Source organism: Lissotriton vulgaris, chromosome 11 (genome assembly GCF_964263255.1).
Source record: "Lissotriton vulgaris chromosome 11, aLisVul1.2, whole genome shotgun sequence".
NCBI lineage: Eukaryota > Metazoa > Chordata > Amphibia > Caudata > Salamandridae > Lissotriton > Lissotriton vulgaris.
The window spans coordinates 120,503,543-120,524,344 of record NC_141699.1 but is presented as its reverse complement, the minus strand read 5'-3'; the positions used below and the strand labels follow the sequence as shown (position 1 = coordinate 120,524,344).

General features: G+C 45.0%; 7 non-coding genes across 7 annotated transcripts; all 7 read left to right on the top strand.

Moving 5' to 3' along the window:
• The first annotated feature begins 681 nt into the window (after nucleotides 1-681).
• Nucleotides 682-821, top strand: LOC147679164 (U4 spliceosomal RNA). Its single transcript, XR_015301792.1, has one exon. It is a non-coding gene; the product is annotated as a U4 spliceosomal RNA (small nuclear RNA).
• A 1,931-nt stretch (nucleotides 822-2,752) lies between these two features.
• Nucleotides 2,753-2,892, top strand: LOC147679163 (U4 spliceosomal RNA). Its single transcript, XR_015301851.1, has one exon. It is a non-coding gene; the product is annotated as a U4 spliceosomal RNA (small nuclear RNA).
• A 1,930-nt stretch (nucleotides 2,893-4,822) lies between these two features.
• LOC147679162 (U4 spliceosomal RNA) lies at nucleotides 4,823-4,962 on the top strand. The gene has a single exon (XR_015301834.1). It is a non-coding gene; the product is annotated as a U4 spliceosomal RNA (small nuclear RNA).
• A 2,031-nt stretch (nucleotides 4,963-6,993) lies between these two features.
• LOC147679161 (U4 spliceosomal RNA) lies at nucleotides 6,994-7,133 on the top strand. The gene has a single exon (XR_015301744.1). It is a non-coding gene; the product is annotated as a U4 spliceosomal RNA (small nuclear RNA).
• A 7,505-nt stretch (nucleotides 7,134-14,638) lies between these two features.
• Nucleotides 14,639-14,778, top strand: LOC147679160 (U4 spliceosomal RNA). The gene has a single exon (XR_015301843.1). It is a non-coding gene; the product is annotated as a U4 spliceosomal RNA (small nuclear RNA).
• A 1,930-nt stretch (nucleotides 14,779-16,708) lies between these two features.
• LOC147679159 (U4 spliceosomal RNA) lies at nucleotides 16,709-16,848 on the top strand. Its single transcript, XR_015301840.1, has one exon. It is a non-coding gene; the product is annotated as a U4 spliceosomal RNA (small nuclear RNA).
• A 1,930-nt stretch (nucleotides 16,849-18,778) lies between these two features.
• On the top strand, nucleotides 18,779-18,918 carry LOC147679158 (U4 spliceosomal RNA). The gene has a single exon (XR_015301825.1). It is a non-coding gene; the product is annotated as a U4 spliceosomal RNA (small nuclear RNA).
• Nucleotides 18,919-20,802: the final 1,884 nt, after the last annotated feature.

The window sequence follows — 20,802 nt, the reverse complement described above, 5'->3', positions numbered from 1 at the left end:
CCATGGAGCACTGTATTGTAAATACAGCACATCCATAGTGGCACAAGGACATTCAGCACTGACGCAAGGAAAAGTATGCATCTATGCAGATGCGTCAGATCCTTGTGAATCTTCCCCTAGAATGTTTTGAAAACCAGGAAACCAGTATATTGTACCCCCTAAAGCTAAAAATGAAATGCAGCAAATGCAACTATATAGTGCAATGAAATGGCAGACTTGCAGTATGGAAAATGGAAAAATGTAGCTATGATTTATTTTCCTTTAAATTTTTGCTGTTCCTCCTCTAGTATACATTTGAAGACAGTGGGCCCTATGAGGATGCTATTATGAATTTGTGCTTCTTATATTTTCCACAACCCATGGCTAGCAGCCTAGATCTCATCTTTGTGTGAAGGGATATCTGTCTGAGAATCAAATCCATAACTAGGGAGGGTGCTGCTTACCTGAAGAGCTATTTAGCATACAATTTCCCAGAATTCTCTGCGTGTGGATAGCGACGGTTTGGGGCAGAGAGCTGATGGAAATTAGTAAAACAACGCCAACATATGTCTTACATTGCCTGTCAGAAGCAGTGGAGGTGTAGTTATGCATAAACAGATAAAATCTTTTGAAAAGGGTTCAGGTTCTTTGTAACATGAGGTACTAGGGCGAGTGGGCATGAAATTCACACTATACTTGGTTAGCTTTGCGCAGTGGCAGTATCGTAGCCAATGAGGTTTAACCGAGGCACGATTATTGCTTATTGAAAACTTTACCCAATACCCCGTCATGGAGACTTGAAATATAGATGAAATGACAATTTTTGACAGTCTATTCGGAGACTGGAGAATATGTAATAAAAAAATAAGATAGTTTATTTTTCAATGCGATTTACTTGCATAATTGTTATCTGTGACAAGGAGAAAACTGTGACTTTATTTGGCTTCAGTTTACTCTTTATGTTCTTTTTGTTTCGTCAGCATTTTAAATACGGCAGTAACTTAGGGATTTTTTCTTCTTGATCAGTTTTCATAATTCTTGTATTTCTTCCTCTTTGTTCTCACCTTCGATCCCCGGTTTCGCTCGGGTAGTTGATGGCCAGATTACGGGCTTTGTTTCCGCTCTCTGAGTTGACTCGCAGTCCGTTGCAGAGCTGGGCTCTTTCGAGGTCTCATCTCCCATTCAAATGTACACAAACCACCTAGAAAGTTTATTTCTGGGAGCAAAGGCGTTTGTTATCAGTAAGAAAATGCGGAGAGGGTTCATACAGATTGTATGGAGTGCTTGAAACAGAACAAGAACTGACAAAGCTGTTGTTTTTGTCATTTAACATTATGTAAAGTGTATTTTTTAATGCTCTTTGTGTCACTGAGTAATTGATGTTACCCAGCTGTATGACAGGGGCGTAGCTTCCATTGTTGCAGCAGGTGCAGTGGCACTGGCGCCCACAGACCTGCGGGACCCACTGAACCCCGATTATTGCGGTATTTTATATTTCAAACATGAATAAGGGGTCCTATTTCCTTCCTTGCCCTAGGGCCCATTTTTTCACCTGAGAGCCATGAAAGGCTGCGTGGATCCTCCCTGATTTGAATCGGTGACAATGAGGTCACGCAAAGAGCTCTTGCGTGGCTGCATCAGCCCAACTGGGCTACATGATCCGGGAAAATTTGTATGCTGCATGCCGACGGAGACACACAACGTACACACAGCCATTTACAGGGCACATATAAAAATCTGTATTGTGGCGCAGCTGCGGCGTAAATGTTGCGGCCCTTTTACAATGTGACGCATCTAGGGAGATGCGTCACATTATAAAGCCCTGCATCACATTATACCTGCGTCAGGCATAATGTATGCAGGGTGGGCGTTTCCACAAAAAAAAGCCTTGTAGAACTCACGCACTGAAATCTACAAGATTTCACTGCGTCACTTTACGCCTTCACTGCGGCAAAATCCCTACGCCTGCACAGACCAAGCGTTTGGAATGACTCATGGCTTTTTGCTTCACTTTCATGATCAACTTCAGCAATGCGTCACTTTTGTGCCAACACATGTGTCAGAATTTTGGATGCATCTGTTAATCCTTGCACCATGGAGCACTGTATTGTAAATACAGCACATCCATAGTGGCACAAGGACATTCAGCACTGACGCAAGGAAAAGTATGCATCTATGCAGATGCGTCAGATCCTTGTGAATCTTCCCCTAGAATGTTTTGAAAACCAGGAAACCAGTATATTGTACCCCCTAAAGCTAAAAATGAAATGCAGCAAATGCAACTATATAGTGCAATGAAATGGCAGACTTGCAGTATGGAAAATGGAAAAATGTAGCTATGATTTATTTTCCTTTAAATTTTTGCTGTTCCTCCTCTAGTATACATTTGAAGACAGTGGGCCCTATGAGGATGCTATTATGAATTTGTGCTTCTTATATTTTCCACAACCCATGGCTAGCAGCCTAGATCTCATCTTTGTGTGAAGGGATATCTGTCTGAGAATCAAATCCATAACTAGGGAGGGTGCTGCTTACCTGAAGAGCTATTTAGCATACAATTTCCCAGAATTCTCTGCGTGTGGATAGCGACGGTTTGGGGCAGAGAGCTGATGGAAATTAGTAAAACAACGCCAACATATGTCTTACATTGCCTGTCAGAAGCAGTGGAGGTGTAGTTATGCATAAACAGATAAAATCTTTTGAAAAGGGTTCAGGTTCTTTGTAACATGAGGTACTAGGGCGAGTGGGCATGAAATTCACACTATACTTGGTTAGCTTTGCGCAGTGGCAGTATCGTAGCCAATGAGGTTTAACCGAGGCGCGATTATTGCTTATTGAAAACTTTACCCAATACCCCATCATGGAGACTTGAAATATAGATGAAATGACAATTTTTGACAGTCTATTCGGAGACTGGAGAATATGTAATAAAAAAATAAGATAGTTTATTTTTCAATGCGATTTACTTGCAAAATTGTTATCTGTGACAAGGAGAAAACTGTGACTTTATTTGGCTTCAGTTTACTCTTTACGTTCTTTTTGTTTTCCCAGCTTTTTAAATACGGCAGTAACTTAGGGATTTTTTCTCCTTGATCAGTTTTCATAATTCTTGTATTTCTTCCTCTTTGTTCTCACCTTCGATCCCCGGATTCGCTCGGGTAGTTGATGGCCAGAGTATGGGCTTTGTTTCCGCTCTCTGAGTTGACTCGCAGTCCGTTGCAGAGCTGGGCTCTTTCGAGGTCTCATCTCCCATTCAAATGTACACAAACCACCTAGAAAGTTTATTTCTGGGAGAAAAGGCGTTTGTTATCAGTAGGAAAATGCGGAGAGGGTTCATACAGATTGTATGGAGTGCTTGAAACAGAACAAGAACTGACAAAGCTGTTGTTTTTGTCATTTAACATTATGTAAAGTGTATTTTTAATGCTCTTTGTGTCACTGAGTAATTGATGTTACCCAGCTGTATGACAGGGGCGTAGCTTCCATTGTTGCAGCAGGTGCAGTGGCACTGGCGCCCACAGACCTGCGGGACCCACTGAACCCCGATTATTGCGGTATTTTATATTTCAAACATGAATAAGGGGTCCTATTTCCTTCCTTGCCCTAGGGCCCATTTTTTCACCTGAGAGCCATGAAAGGCTGCGTGGATCCTCCCTGATTTGAATCGGTGACAATGAGGTCACGCAAAGAGCTCTTGCGTGGCTGCATCAGCCCAACTGGGCTACATGATCAGGGAAAATTTGTATGCTGCATGCCGACGGAGACACACAACGTACACACAGCCATTTACAGGGCACATATAAAAATCTGTATTGTGGCGCAGCTGCGGCGTAAATGTTGCGGCACTTTTACAATGTGAAGCATCTAGGGAGATGCGTCACATTATAAAGCCCTGCATCACATTATACCTGCGTCAGGCATAATGTATGCAGGGTGGGCGTTTCCACGAAAAAAAGCCTTGTAGAACTCACGCACTGAAATCTACAAGATTTCGCTGCGTCACTTTACGCCTTCACTGCGGCAAAATCCCTACGCCTGCACAGACCAAGCGTTTGGAATGACTCATGGCTTTTTGCTTCACTTTCATGATCAACTTCAGCAATGCGTCACTTTTGTGCCAACACATGTGTCAGAATTTCGGATGCATCTGTTAATCCTTGCACCATGGAGCACTGTATTGTAAATACAGCACATCCATAGTGGCACAAGGACATTCAGCACTGACGCAAGGAAAAGTATGCATCTATGCAGATGCGTCAGATCCTTGTGAATCTTCCCCTAGAATGTTTTGAAAACCAGGAAACCAGTATATTGTACCCCCTAAAGCTAAAAATGAAATGCAGCAAATGCAACTATATAGTGCAATGAAATGACAGACTTGCAGTATGGAAAATGGAAAAATGTAGCTATGATTTATTTTCCTTTAAATTATTGCTGTTCCTCCTCTAGTAAACATTAGAAGTCAGTGGGCCCTATGAGGATGCTATTATGAATTTGTGCTTCTTATATTTTCCACAACCCATGGCTAGCAGCCTAGATCTCATCTTTGTGTGAAGGGATATCTGTCTGAGCATCAAATCCATACCTAGGGAGGGTGCTGCTTACCTGAAGAGCTATTTAGCATACAATTTCCCAGAATTCTCTGCGTGTGGCTAGCGACGGTTTGGGGCAGAGAGCTGATGGAAATTAGTAAAACAACGCCAACATATGTCTTACATTGCCTGTCAGAAGCAGTGGAGGTGTAGTTATGCATAAACAGATAAAATCTTTTGAAAAGGGTTCATGTTCTTTGTAACATGAGGTACTAGGGCGAGTGGGCATGAAATTCACACTATAATTGGTTAGCTTTGCGCAGTGGCAGTATCGTAGCCTATGAGTTTTAACCGAGGCGCGATTATTGCTTATTGAAAACTTTACCCAATACCTCGTCATGGAGACTTGAAATATAGTTGAAATGACAATTTTTGACAGTCTCTTCGGAGACTGGAGAATATGTAATTAAAAAATAAGATAGTTTATTTTTCAATGCGATTTACTTACATAATTGTTATCTGTGACAAGGAAAAAACTGTGACTTTATTTGGCTTCAATTTACTCTTTACGTTCTTTTTGTTTTTTCGGCTTTTTAAATACGGCAGTAACTTATGGATTTTTTCTCCTTGATCAGTTTTCATAATTCTTGTATTTCTTCCTCTTTGTTCTCACCTTCGATCCCCGGCTTCGCTCGGGTAGTTGATGGCCAGATTACGGGCTTTGTTTCCGCTCTCTGAGTTGACTCGCAGTCCGTTGCAGAGCTGGGCTCTTTCGAGGTCTCATCTCCCATTCAAATGTACACAAACCACCTAGAAAGTTTATTTCTGGGAGCAAAGGCGTTTGTTATCAGTAAGAAAATGCGGAGAGGGTTCATACAGATTGTATGGAGTGCTTGAAACAGAACAAGAACTGACAAAGCTGTTGTTTTTGTCATTTAACATTATGTAAAGTGTATTTTTTAATGCTCTTTGTGTCACTGAGTAATTGATGTTACCCAGCTGTATGACAGGGGCGTAGCTTCCATTGTTGCAGCAGGTGCAGTGGCACTGGCGCCCACAGACCTGCGGGACCCACTGAACCCCGATTATTGCGGTATTTTATATTTCAAACATGAATAAGGGGTCCTATTTCCTTCCTTGCCCTAGGACCCATTTTTTCACCTGAGAGCCATGAAAGGCTGCGTGGATCCTCCCTGATTTGAATCGGTGACAATGAGGTCACGCAAAGAGCTCTTGCGTGGCTGCATCAGCCCAACTGGGCTACATGATCCGGGAAAATTTGTATGCTGCATGCCGACGGAGACACACAACGTACACACAGCCATTTACAGGGCACATATAAAAATCTGTATTGTGGCGCAGCTGCGGCGTAAATGTTGCGGCCCTTTTACAATGTGACGCATCTAGGGAGATGCGTCACATTATAAAGCCCTGCATCACATTATACCTGCGTCAGGCATAATGTATGCAGGGTGGGCGTTTCCACGAAAAAAAGCCTTGTAGAACTCACGCACTGAAATCTACAAGATTTCACTGCGTCACTTTACGCCTTCACTGCGGCAAAATCCCTACGCCTGCACAGACCAAGCGTTTGGAATGACTCATGGCTTTTTGCTTCACTTTCATGATCAACTTCAGCAATGCGTCACTTTTGTGCCAACGCATGTGTCAGAATTTTTGATGCATCTGTTAATCCTTGCACCATGGAGCACTGTATTGTAAATACAGCACATCCATAGTGGCACAAGGACATTCAGCACTGACGCAAGGAAAAGCATGCATCTATGCAGATGCGTCAGATCCTTGTGAATCTTCCCCTAGAATGTTTTGAAAACCAGGAAACCAGTATATTGTACCCCCTAAAGCTAAAAATGAAATGCAGCAAATGCAACTATGTAGTGCAATGAAATGGCAGACTTGCAGTATGGAAAATGGAAAAATGTAGCTATGATTTATTTTCCTTTAAATTATTGCTGTTCCTCCTCTAGTAAACATTTGAAGACAGTGGGCCCTATGAGGATGCTATTATGAATTTGTGCTTCTTATATTTTCCACAACCCATGGCTAGCAGCCTAGATCTCATCTTTGTGTGAAGGGATATCTGTCTGAGCATCAAATCCATACCTAGGGCCTTATTTATGAAGGCCTTGCGCCGCCGCTGCGTCACTTTTAACATGGGAAAAAGTGACGCACCGGTGGCGCAAGGCCTTCATAAATAAGGCCCCTAGAGAGGGTGCTGCTTACCTGAAGAGCTATTTAGCATACAATTTCCCAGAATTCTCTGCGTGTGGCTAGCGACGGTTTGGGGCAGAGAGCTGATGGAAATTAGTAAAACAACGCCAACATATGTCTTACATTGCCTGTCAGAAGCAGTGGAGGTGTAGTTATGCATAAATAGATAAAATCTTTTGAAAAGGGTTCATGTTCTTTGTAACATGAGGTACTAGGGCGAGTGGGCATGAAATTCACACTATAATTGGTTAGCTTTGCGCAGTGGCAGTATCGTAGCCAATGAGGTTTAACCGAGGCGCGATTTTTGCTTATTGAAAACTTTACCCAATACCCCGTCATGGAGACTTGAAATATAGTTGAACTGACAATTTTTGACAGTCTCTTCGGAGACTGGAGAATATGTAATAAAAAAATAAGATAGTTTATTTTTCAATGTGATTTACTTGCATAATTGTTATCTGTGACAAGGAGAAAACTGTGACTTTATTTGGCTTCAGTTTACTCTTTATGTTCTTTTTGTTTCGTCAGCTTTTTAAATACGGCAGTAACTTAGGGATTTTTTCTTCTTGATCAGTTTTCATAATTCTTGTATTATGGCTGAGATACCCGCCACCCCCTCTCAACACAATCCCCAAGGATGGGAAACCGGAAACAGTTCTGAACTTTTGGAAGACGGAGGGAGTGACCCTCCCGGCCGTATTTATTAAAATATGAAACAAAATTAAAACATTAAAATAACAGTTTCATATTATGTACAATTTCATTACCACATTGCGATGTTTGGCTAACCTTAACATATTCTCTAATACAAAGGTTCTCCTAGCCGAACTAACATCCTACAAAATATTAACTTGCAATTTGAAATTGTACATCCTAACGTTTAAGGGCCAACGGCAAGGTCGTAACCGGTGTCAAGATCCCTAAACCAGACATATCCCCCTCACTTGTGAGGGGCGACCGCACAGAGGTGTACCTCAAGTGCAACTACCAATTTCCCTTGACTTGACGGGGGCCCCAATAAACTCGACGCCACTTAAAGGTCGTCCGAGGACTCGTGTGAGGTATCTAGAAGGTAGCGTAGACCCCTCCCCAAACCCCACACAACTTTACCACATCTGCCGTCGCAGATGTCCTGGCCCCGGGAAATTCCCCAGGAGGGGGCTGTAGCCCCTCCTACCCAGGAAGGGGCCTTGACCGCCTTTCCTTTCCTTTCGGCGGCCCATCCTTAGAAGGGACCGCCTCCCCGTTGAGGGGCCAATGGCCACCTCCCTCGAGCGCTCCCATCCGCAATGGGTGACGCCCACTCATAGGGATCTTCCAATTAGTGCTCACCGATCATGACCTTACCGCCACAGGCCGGATAGTTGACCGGCTATCCGGACCCCCACAAAACTCCTACCTAAAGGTCATGTCTTAAAGTCTTTAGCCAAGCTATCAAGTCTCCTATGAGTAACTCGTTCCCCACCCGGGACAAGTGAACACCATCCCCCAAATACATACTGTCACCAGTAATACAACCATGCGAAATAGAATGCAGTGTATTGGAACGGAACAATCTACTCACTTTGTTATTAATTTTTCTTACTGAATGATTCAGAGCAGAAACAGAAATAGCCCCCCGCCATACTTTTCGTGGGATCATATGGGACCATGCAATCGTGCACCCTGGAACTCTCCTCGCCAACCAACTTACAGTGGAAAGCATCGCCTCAAGAAGAAGTCGTCTACCAGTAGTGACCAAATCATTGCCCCCAAGATGTACTATGACTATAGACGGCGGTGACCTCATCCGCCCTAGCAAACCCTCGAAAAATGATTGACACTGGTCAATACAGAGTCCGCCCCTTCCGTAGAAGGACACACTGTACCCGTATTCCCCAGCCACGTGAATCATGTCACCTGCTTTGAATACGTCCGCGGCACGCCTCACGTATGAGTGGCCCACGACCCACACCTCCTCTTTCACAGCCGGTGATGTCTGACCGCTGGCCCGGTGTTGGGTCGACTGCATAGTCCGCCCCGCCTCGTAGGCTTGCGCAACTGAAACCAAACAAAAACAAGAAGCGTGAGTACATCATTACAGCTTCACAACATGTGCAACCGCACATACCTTTTATAACAGTTGGAGGACCAACGCCCCACACGTTTAACTTGTTCGACATTCAGACCCCTGGCTGTAGCCTCTGTAGCAGCCCCTATCTGAAAGGAATGGGTCCCAAACTCGCCCGGGTTCAAGCCCGCAGCGGCAATCGACATCGCAAGCACCCGCTGAAACTGAAACCTCGTCAGTGGGGTGGCGTCAGCGTGTCTCAACAAAGTCCCCCCCCATGATGCCACCCTTTGTGCTAAATACTCCTCTACACAACTCACCGGGCACATGGAGGACCCGGGAATCCCTTGTATAATTATGCAGTCACCCATCGCACCCTGATCGGTCTTGGACCTGACGAACGAGACAGTCATTGTCCCCCCTCTGACCTGAACGTGCTCTCGGCACAGTCCCCCCATCACATCCTGCTTGTTCCTTGCCACTAGTTTGCTTACCCGCATAGCCCCATGGAATGCCAGCGTAAAAGCGGCTCGGAATAACACTGTTTCATACCGGGATGAACACGTTGCAGGGAGTATGGATAATAACAGGGCCAACCTATCCAAACCTATCGGGCGCCTTTCATCTACTCTGCGACCCTCAAGGCGTTGCCACCCCCGTAGCGCTTTTTGCACAACAAAAGACGCAGACGGGTCCTGGATCCCATGAGCCCTTGCCATGAAGGAAATGGCGGCCCGATGCCTCTGGGCCGTAGCCACTGATTTGCCTGCCTGATGTAAAGACAACAAAAATTTTACTACTAGCTCTTCCTGGCCCCAAAGCTCTCCCCTAGCAGTCCCCAAAAAGGCCCAATAGGCTCGGAACGCCCCTTCATATGCCTTCCTTGTCCGGGGTGCTAAACTCTCTCCCACGAGGTTCTGTAGTTCGGGGCACCGAGAGACCAGAGAGCTTCGGGAAAGGGTGCCGCCACCGGGTCCGCTGTGGGCAGAAAACCCCAGAAGGCCTGCATACGGAAACAAGAAAGCGCATCAGCTGCTTGATTCATTACCCCCGGCACATGTCTTGCCCTAAATAACACGTTTAATTGCAAACACAATAACCCAATTTCTTTGAGCAATCTCAGCATCCATTTGCATCGTGCTGCCTGGCTATTGATACACTCAACCACGGTCATGTTATCGGACCAAAACACCACAGAGTGATCTCTGAATCCCTCAGGCCAAGTTTTCAGGGCCACCAGAATGGGAAAAAGTTCAAGAAAGGCAATGTTACTGGTCAGCCCACACTCATGCCACCATACCGGCCATTTTTGAGCCGACCATTGTGTGCCGAATATGGCACCAAAACCAATGCTCCCAGCCGAATCTGTCCACAGCCCCAGCTCTTCGGAGGACACCGCCGGTTTATTCCAGACAATCCGACCATTGAACTCCGCCAGAAATGCCAACCAAATGCGCATGTCCTGGCGAACCTCAGCCGAGAGCCTCGTGCGATGATGACCCTCCTTCAGGCCGATCATGGCTTGAGCGATCGAGCGGGAGAAGGGGCGGGCCATCGGTATTACTCTTAGGGCAAAATTCAACTGTCCCACCAATTGTTGTAATTGATGTAGTTTAACCTTAGACTCACTTATACACGTTTGCAGGCATGCCCTGAATCTCAACACTTTGTCTCCTGGTAAACGAAAACAACCTTCTTCAGAGTCGAGCTCGATCCCCAGAAACTCGAGGCAAGTCGAGGGACCCACAGTCTTACCTGGTGCCAATGGCACGCCAAACTGATTCATCAAGACACAAAATTCAGTCAAAGCCTGTCCACATGCCGGATCCCCGGCTGCCCCCAGAAACAAAAAGTCATCGAGATAATGCATAACATGTTGAAACCCCGTCTTCTTTGTGAAGACCCATTGCAGGAAACAACTGAACTTTTCAAAATAGGCACAAGATATAGAGCACCCCATCGGCATACACCGATCCATGTAATAGTGACCCTGAAACATGAAACCAAGGAGACGCTGGTCGTCTGGATGTACCGGGAGCAACCGGAACGCTGACTCGATATCAGATTTTGCCATCAGCGCACCGGGCCCCAGGCGATTCAATATGGCTACGGCCTCATCGAAGGATGCGTACCGCACCGAACACACTTCCGGGTCTATCGCATCGTTTACGGAAAGACCACGTGGGGCTGATAGATTATGTATCAGCCGAAACTCACCCGGGTCCTTCTTGGGGACCACCCCTAAAGGGGAACAAACAAAGTTAGCAACTGGTGGCACATTAAATGGACCAGCGACTCGACCTCGAGTAACCTCTTTCCCGATCTTTTCCTGTACCACGGTCGTATGTTGCAAGACCGATATTTGGTTCTTACATTTCGCTATACCCTGAAACTCCCCCACTGGGATGCGGAAACCATATGAAAACCCGTTCCGCAACACCCCAGCGGAAGCGTGATCCGGGTATTCGCTGAGCCAGGGAATCATTGCCATGGTATCAATCGGAGTAGGTAAAGGCGCCCCTCGGACTATATCAGACCTGTTTGGCGCCTCCTCTACCCCCGTTATCACCCGTTTTGGCTCTGCACATGGACTCAGGATGGGATGCTTGCCCACACCCACCACATTCGTGCCTAAATTTGCAAGACCCCTGGGGCCTCGTACATTTTCCCCTGTTAAAGTTCCAACAAATCCCCCTTTTACCTGAGTTGCCGATCGGCCTCGAATGGTTGTCGTTACTCGTACCTGATCGAAAGGGCGTCCCAGCATATTGGCGGGAGGATTCACCCACGCTACTCCCTACCAATGGCAACTTCAACATACCAGTATCTTCTTCTTTGGACCAAGACACAGAATCATAACAATCCCAAGTTAAGTTTTTATCATGTTCTTTCGCTTTTCTGAAGATATTATCGTAACAGAACCATTGATTGCCCTCGTGTGATACAGAATACCCCATGATCCGTGACTGATAAATCGGCAATTCGGACAGCAATTCGGGCCTACGTTCACCCATGATGGATGTAAAAATCCCCCATGCTCTGCCCCAAGTGCCAATGTTTTCATTTACCTTAAAGGCGGCCATCTTTGCGCGCCAAACACTCGGATGCATGAGCTCCTTCTGGCTCTTAACATGCTCCATCTCATAATGATCGGTAAGCAACGAGAAGATGTTTATATACTCATCTGCCCATATCTTCTCTTTAATAGCCAGAGGGACATGTTGACCCAACTTTTCCCTTCGTGAGGGTGCAGACTCATCCCTTGCAATCGGCAATGGCCGCTTACCTGAACCGGAAGCTGTATCTGCGACTGGACCTGTTCCAGGTGGCTTCTCTACTGCCGCAGCCGCTTCCCTTGTTTCACGCAGTTGCTTCATCAATACCTGCGCGTCGTCAGCCGTGGCGCCCTTGCTACCTTTACCCAACCACGCTGCTAATTGTGCTGCCAGCTCGGGCGGCATATCCTCCCCGGACGCGGGGGTGACCACCACGGGAATCGGATTCCCCTCTTCCGGCGCCGGAGTTGGTTTTTCGAGTGGGGTACAGGGAACCGGGATGTCTCCCCCAGCTGCTCCCCTTCTGGGCCTCTTGCCTTTTCCTCCCGGAGCTGCTCCTGCCAAAGGACGTTTCGGTCCCCCTTCCTCGTCTTTATCCGCCATTCGCCTCTTTAGGTCGGTCACCTCTTTCATAAGAACACGCAGCATCTGTTCGGTAGTCATTCGCTTTCCCGCTTTCTTGGGCATTCTCCAAACCGAGTATCTGTAAAACAAACAAGAAAGATTACAACACTCAAAATTGGCTCTTCGTTCCGTCTTGAGCTCACGTGCAGCGAGGAGGTGCAGCTTCAGAGCACAGGAACAAGAGGATGCTTTCTTGGCTTGTTGCTCCTTTTATCCGTCTTCAGGGCGGGCGTAAACCCGCCCCGGCCTGCCCCAAGGGCGTGGCCGGCCGCGTCAGTGTCTAGGCCAGCCCACTCCAGGGCGGGAAAAAGGCGCGCCCCGGCTACGCCGCTTCGGGCATACCAGCCGAGGCTCGCCTCCCGCCCAAGATGGCTTCCCGGGGGGATCGTGGTACTCCACCATACGTTCGGGGGGACCGAATGGTCGCCCCTTTCCATTCTTCCTCTTTGTTCTCACCTTCGATCCCCGGTTTCGCTCGGGTAGTTGATGGCCAGATTACGGGCTTTGTTTCCGCTCTCTGAGTTGACTCGCAGTCCGTTGCAGAGCTGGGCTCTTTCGAGGTCTCATCTCCCATTCAAATGTACACAAACCACCTAGAAAGTTTATTTCTGGGAGCAAAGGCGTTTGTTATCAGTAGGAAAATGCGAAGAGGGTTCATACAGATTGTATGGAGTGCTTGAAACAGAACAAGAACTGACAAAGCTGTTGTTTTTGTCATTTAACATTATGTAAAGTGTATTTTTTAATGCTCTTTGTGTCACTGAGTAATTGATGTTACCCAGCTGTATGACAGGGGCGTAGCTTCCATTGTTGCAGCAGGTGCAGTGGCACTGGCGCCCACAGACCTGCGGGACCCACTGAACCCCGATTATTGCGGTATTTTATATTTCAAACATGAATAAGGGGTCCTATTTCCTTCCTTGCCCTAGGGCCCATTTTTTCACCTGAGAGCCATGAAAGGCTGCGTGGATCCTCCCTGATTTGAATCGGTGACAATGAGGTCACGCAAAGAGCTCTTGCGTGGCTGCATCAGCCCAACTGGGCTACATGATCCGGGAAAATTTGTATGCTGCATGCCGACGGAGACACACAACGTACACACAGCAATTTACAGGGCACATATAAAAATCTGTATTGTGGCGCAGCTGCGGCGTAAATGTTGCGGCCCTTTTACAATGTGACGCATCTAGGGAGATGCGTCACATTATAAAGCCCTGCATCACATTATACCTGCGTCAGGCATAATGTATGCAGGGTGGGCGTTTCCACGAAAAAAAGCCTTGTAGAACTCACGCACTGAAATCTACAAGATTTCACTGCGTCACTTTACGCCTTCACTGCGGCAAAATCCCTACGCCTGCACAGACCAAGCGTTTGGAATGACTCATGGCTTTTTGCTTCACTTTCATGATCAACTTCAGCAATGCGTCACTTTTGTGCCAACACATGTGTCAGAATTTTGGATGCATCTGTTAATCCTTGCACCATGGAGCACTGTATTGTAAATACAGCACATCCATAGTGGCACAAGGACATTCAGCACTGACGCAAGGAAAAGTATGCATCTATGCAGATGCGTCAGATCCTTGTGAATCTTCCCCTAGAATGTTTTGAAAACCAGGAAACCAGTATATTGTACCCCCTAAAGCTAAAAATGAAATGCAGCAAATGCAACTATATAGTGCAATGAAATGGCAGACTTGCAGTATGGAAAATGGAAAAATGTAGCTATGATTTATTTTCCTTTAAATTATTGCTGTTCCTCCTCTAGTATACATTTGAAGACAGTGGGCCCTATGAGGATGCTATTATGAATTTGTGCTTCTTATATTTTCTACAACCCATGGCTAGCAGCCTAGATCTCATCTTTGTGTGAAGGGATATCTGTCTGAGAATCAAATCCATAACTAGGGAGGGTGCTGCTTACCTGAAGAGCTATTTAGCATACAATTTCCCAGAATTCTCTGCGTGTGGATAGCGACGGTTTGGGGCAGAGAGCTGATGGAAATTAGTAAAACAACGCCAACATATGTCTTACATTGCCTGTCAGAAGCAGTGGAGGTGTAGTTATGCATAAACAGATAAAATCTTTTGAAAAGGGTTCAGGTTCTTTGTAACATGAGGTACTAGGGCGAGTGGGCATGAAATTCACACTATACTTGGTTAGCTTTGCGCAGTGGCAGTATCGTAGCCAATGAGGTTTAACCGAGACGCGATTGTTGCTTATTGAAAACTTTACCCAATACCCCGTCATGGAGACTTGAAATATAGTTGAAATGACAATTTTTGACAGTCTATTCGGAGACTGGAGTATATGTAATAAAAAAATAAGATAGTTTATTTTTCAATGCGATTTACTTGCATAATTGTTATCTGTGACAAGGAGAAAACTGTGACTTTATTTGGCTTCAGTTTACTCTTTACGTTCTTTTTGTTTTCTCAGCTTTTTAAATACGGCAGTAACTTAGGGATTTTTTCTCCTTGATCAGTTTTCATAATTCTTGTATTTCTTCCTCTTTGTTCTCACCTTCGATCCCCGGATTCGCTCGGGTAGTTGATGGCCAGAGTATGGGCTTTGTTTCCGCTCTCTGAGTTGACTCGCAGTCCGTTGCAGAGCTGGGCTCTTTCGAGGTCTCATCTCCCATTCAAATGTACACAAACCACCTAGAAAGTTTATTTCTGGGAGAAAAGGCGTTTGTTATCAGTAGGAAAATGCGGAGAGGGTTCATACAGATTGTATGGAGTGCTTGAAACAGAACAAGAACTGACAAAGCTGTTGTTTTTGTCATTTAACATTATGTAAAGTGTATTTTTAATGCTCTTTGTGTCACTGAGTAATTGATGTTACCCAGCTGTATGACAGGGGCGTAGCTTCCATTGTTGCAGCAGGTGCAGTGGCACTGGCGCCCACAGACCTGCGGGACCCACTGAACCCCGATTATTGTGGTATTTTATATTTCAAACATGAATAAGGGGTCCTATTTCCTTCCTTGCCCTAGGGCCCATTTTTTCACCTGAGAGCCATGAAAGGCTGCGTGGATCCTCCCTGATTTGAATCGGTGACAATGAGGTCACGCAAAGAGCTCTTGCGTGGCTGCATCAGCCCAACTGGGCTACATGATCAGGGAAAATTTGTATGCTGCATGCCGACGGAGACACACAACGTACACACAGCCATTTACAGGGCACATATAAAAATCTGTATTGTGGCGCAGCTGCGGCGTAAATGTTGCGGCACTTTTACAATGTGACGCATCTAGGGAGATGCGTCACATTATAAAGCCCTGCATCACATTATACCTGCGTCAGGCATAATGTATGCAGGGTGGGCGTTTCCACGAAAAAAAGCCTTGTAGAACTCACGCACTGAAATCTACAAGATTTCACTGCGTCACTTTACGCCTTCACTGCGGCAAAATCCCTACGCCTGCACAGACCAAGCGTTTGGAATGACTCATGGCTTTTTGCTTCACTTTCATGAACAACTTCAGCAATGCGTCACTTTTGTGCCAACACATGTGTCAGAATTTTGGATGCATCTGTTAATCCTTGCACCATGGAGCACTGTATTGTAAATACAGCACATCCATAGTGGCACAAGGACATTCAGCACTGACGCAAGGAAAAGTATGCATCTATGCAGATGCGTCAGATCCTTGTGAATCTTGCCCTAGAATGTTTTGAAAACCAGGAAACCAGTATATTGTACCCCCTAAAGCTAAAAATGAAATGCAGCAAATGCAACTATATAGTGCAATGAAATGCCAGACTTGCAGTATGGAAAATGGAAAAATGTAGCTATGATTTATTTTCCTTTAAATTATTGCTGTTCCTCCTCTAGTAAACATTTGCAGTCAGTGGGCTTTATGAGGATGCTATTATGAATTTGTGCTTCTTATATTTTCCACAACCCATGGCTAGCAGCCTAAATCTCATCTTTGTGTGAAGGGATATCTGTCTGAGCATCAAATCCATACCTAGGGAGGGTGCTGCTTACCTGAAGAGCTATTTAGCATACAATTTCCCAGAATTCTCTGCGTGTGGCTAGCGACGGTTTGGGGCAGAGAGCTGATGGAAATTAGTAAAACAACGCCAACATATGTCTTACATTGCCTGTCAGAAGCAGTGGAGGTGTAGTTATGCATAAATAGATAAAATCTTTTGAAAAGGGTTCATGTTCTTTGTAACATGAGGTACTAGGGCGAGTGGGCATGAAATTCACACTATAATTGGTTAGCTTTGCGCAGTGGCAGTATCGTAGCCAATGAGTTTTAACCGAGGCGCGATTATTGCTTATTGAAAACTTTACCCAATACCCCGTCATGGAGACTTGAAATATAGTTGAAATGACAATATTTGACAGTCTCTTCGGAGACTGGAGAATATGTAATAAAAAAATAAGATAGTTTATTTTTCAATGCGATTTACTTGCATAATTGTTATCTGTGACAAGGAGAAAACTGTGACTTTATTTGGCTTCAGTTTACTCTTTACGTTCTTTTTGTTTTCTCGGCTTTTTAAATACGGCAGTAACTTATGGATTTTTTCTCCTTGATCAGTTTTCATAATTCTTGTATTTCTTCCTCTTTGTTCTCACCTTCGATCCCCGGATTCGCTCGGGTAGTTGATGGCCAGAGTACTGGCTTTGTTTCCGCTCTCTGGGTTGACTCGCAGTCCGTTGCAGGGCTGGGCTCTTTCGAGGTCTCATCTCCCATTCAAATGTACACAAACCACCTAGAAAGTTTATTTCTGGGAGCAAAGGCGTTTGTTATCAGTAGGAAAATGCGGAGAGGGTTCATACAGATTGTATGGAGTGCTTGAAAAAGAACAAGAACTGACAAAGCTGTTGTTTTTGTCATTTAACATTATGTAAAGTGTATTTTTAATGCTCTTTGTGTCACTGAGTAATTGATGTTACACAGCTGTATGACAGGGGCGTAGCTTCCATTGTTGCAGCAGGTGCAGTGGCACTGGCGCCCACAGACCTGCGGGACCCACTGAACCCCGATTATTGCGGTATTTTATATTTCAAACATGAATAAGGGGTCCTATTTCCTTCCTTGCCCTAGGGCCCATTTTTTCACCTGAGAGCCATGAAAGGCTGCGTGGATCCTCCCTGATTTGAATTGGTGACAATGAGGTCACGCAAAGAGCTCTTGCGTGGCTGCATCAGCCCAACTGGGCTACATGATCCGGGAAAATTTGTATGATGCATGCCGACGGAGACACACAACGTACACATAGCCATTTACAGGGCACATATAAAAATCTGTATTGTGGCGCAGCTGCGGCGTAAATGTTGCGGCCCTTTTACAATGTGACGCATCTAGGGAGATGCGTCACATTATAAAGCCCTGCATCACATTATACCTGCGTCAGGCATAATGTATGCAGGGTGGGCGTTTCCACGAAAAAAAGCCTTGTAGAACTCACGCACTGAAATCTACAAGATTTCACTGTGTCACTTTACGCCTTCACTGCGGCAAAATCCCTACGCCTGCACAGACCAAGCGTTTGGAATGACTCATGGCTTTTTGCTTCACTTTCATGATCAACTTCAGCAATGCGTCACTTTTGTGCCAACACATGTGTCAGAATTTCTGATGCATCTGTTAATCCTTGCACCATGGAGCACTGTATTGTAAATACAGCACATCCATAGTGGCACAAGGACATTCAGCACTGACGCAAGGAAAAATATGCATCTATGCAGATGCGTCAGATCCTTGTGAATCTTCCCCTAGAATGTTTTGAAAACCAGGAAACCAGTATATTGTACCCCCTAAAGCTAAAAACGAAATGCAGCAAATGCAACTATGTAGTGCAATGAAATGGCAGACTTGCAGTATGGAAAATGGAAAAATGTAGCTATGATTTATTTTCCTTTAAATTATTGCTGTTCCTCCTCTAGTAAACATTTGAAGACAGTGGGCCCTATGAGGATGCTATTATGAATTTGTGCTTCTTATATTTTCCACAACCCCTGGCTAGCAGCCTAGATCTCATCTTTGTGTGAAGGGATATCTGTCTGAGCATCAAATCCATACCTAGGGAGGGTGCTGCTTACCTGAAGAGCTATTTAGCATACAATTTCCCAGAATTCTCTGCGTGTGGCTAGCGACGGTTTGGGGCAGAGAGCTGATGGAAATTAGTAAAACAACGCCAACATATGTCTTACATTGCCTGTCAGAAGCAGTGGAGGTGTAGTTATGCATAAACAGATAAAATCTTTTGAAAAGGGTTCAAGTTCTTTGTAACATGAGTTACTAGGGCGAGTGGGCATGAAATTCACACTATAATTGGTTAGCTTTGCGCAGTGGCAGTATTGTAGCCAATGAGGTTTAACCGACGCGCGATTATTGCTTATTGAAAACTTTACCCAATACCCCGTCATGGAGACTTGAAATATAGTTGAAATGACAATTTTTGACAGTCTCTTCGGAGACTGGAGAATATGTAATAAAAAAATAAGATAGTTTATTTTTCAATGCGATTTACTTGCATAATTGTCATCTGTGACAAGGAAAAAACTGTGACTTTATTTGGCTTCAGTTTACTCTTTACGTTCTTTTTGTTTTCTCAGCTTTTTAAATACGGCAGTAACTTAGGGATTTTTTCTCCTTGATCAGTTTTCATAATTCTTGTATTTCTTCCTCTTTGTTCTCACCTTCGATCCCCGGATTCGCTCGGGTAGTTGATGGCCAGAGTACGGGCTTTGTTTCCGCTCTCTGAGTTGACTCGCAGTCCGTTGCAGAGCTGGGCTCTTTCGAGGTCTCATCTCCCATTCAAATGTACACAAACCACCTAGAAAGTTTATTTCTGGGAGCAAAGGCGTTTGTTATCAGTAGGAAAATGCGGAGAGGGTTCATACAGATTGTATGGAGTGCTTGAAACAGAACAAGAACTGACAAAGCTGTTGTTTTTGTCATTTAACATTATGTAAAGTGTATTTTTTAATGCTCTTTGTGTCACTGAGTAATTGATGTTACCCAGCTGTATGACAGGGGCGTAGCTTCCATTGTTGCAGCAGGTGCAGTGGCACTGGCGCCCACAGACCTGCGGGACCCACTGAACCCCGATTATTGTGGTATTTTATATTTCAAACATGAATTAAGGGTCCTATTTCCTTCCTTGCCCTAGGGCCCATTTTTTCACCTGAGAGCCATGAAAGGCTGCGTGGATCCTCCCTGATTTGAATCGGTGACAATGAGGTCACACAAAGAGCTCTTGCGTGGCTGCATCAGCCCAACTGGGCTACATGATCCGGGAAAATTTGTATGCTGCATGCCGACGGAGACACACAACGTACACACAAACATTTACAGGGCACATATAAAAATCTGTATTGTGGCGCAGCTGCGGCGTAAATGTTGCGGCCCTTTTACAATGTGACGCATCTAGGGAGATGCGTCACATTATAAAGCCCTGCATCACATTATACCTGCGTCAGGTATAATGTATGCAGGGTGGGCGTTTCCACGAAAAAAAGCCTTGTAGAACTCACGCACTGAAATCTACAAGATTTCACTGCGTCACTTTACGCCTTCACTGCGGCAAAATCCCTACGCCTGCACAGACCAAGCGTTTGGAATGACTCATGGCTTTTTGCTTCACTTTCATGATCAACTTGAGCAATGCGTCACTTTTGTGCCAACACATGTGTCAGAATTTTGGATGCATCTGTTAATCCTTGCACCATGGAGCACTGTATTGTAAATACAGCACATCCATAGTGGCACAAGGACATTCAGCACTGACGCAAGGAAAAGTATGCATCTATGCAGATGCGTCAGATCCTTGTGAATCTTCCCCTAGAATGTTTTGAAAACCAGGAAACCAGTATATTGTACCCCCTAAAGCTAAAAATGAAATGCAGCAAATGCAACTATATAGTGCAATGAAATGCCAGACTTGCAGTATGGAAAATGGAAAAATGTAGCTATGATTTATTTTCCTTTAAATTATTGCTGTTCCTCCTCTAGTATACATTTGAAGACAGTGGGCCCTATGAGGATGCTATTATGAATTTGTGCTTCTTATATTTTCCACAACCCATGGCTAGCAGCCTAGATCTCATCTTTGTGTGAAGGGATATCTGTCTGAGCATCAAATCCATAACTAGGGAGGGTGCTGCTTACCTGAAGAGCTATTTAGCATACAATTTCCCAGAATTCTCTGCGTGTGGCTAGCGACGGTTTGGGGCAGAGAGCTGATGGAAATTAGTAAAACAACGCCAACATATGTCTTACATTGCCTGTCAGAAGCAGTGGAGGTGTAGTTATGCATAAACAGATAAAATCTTTTGAAAAAGGGTTCAAGTTCTTTGTAA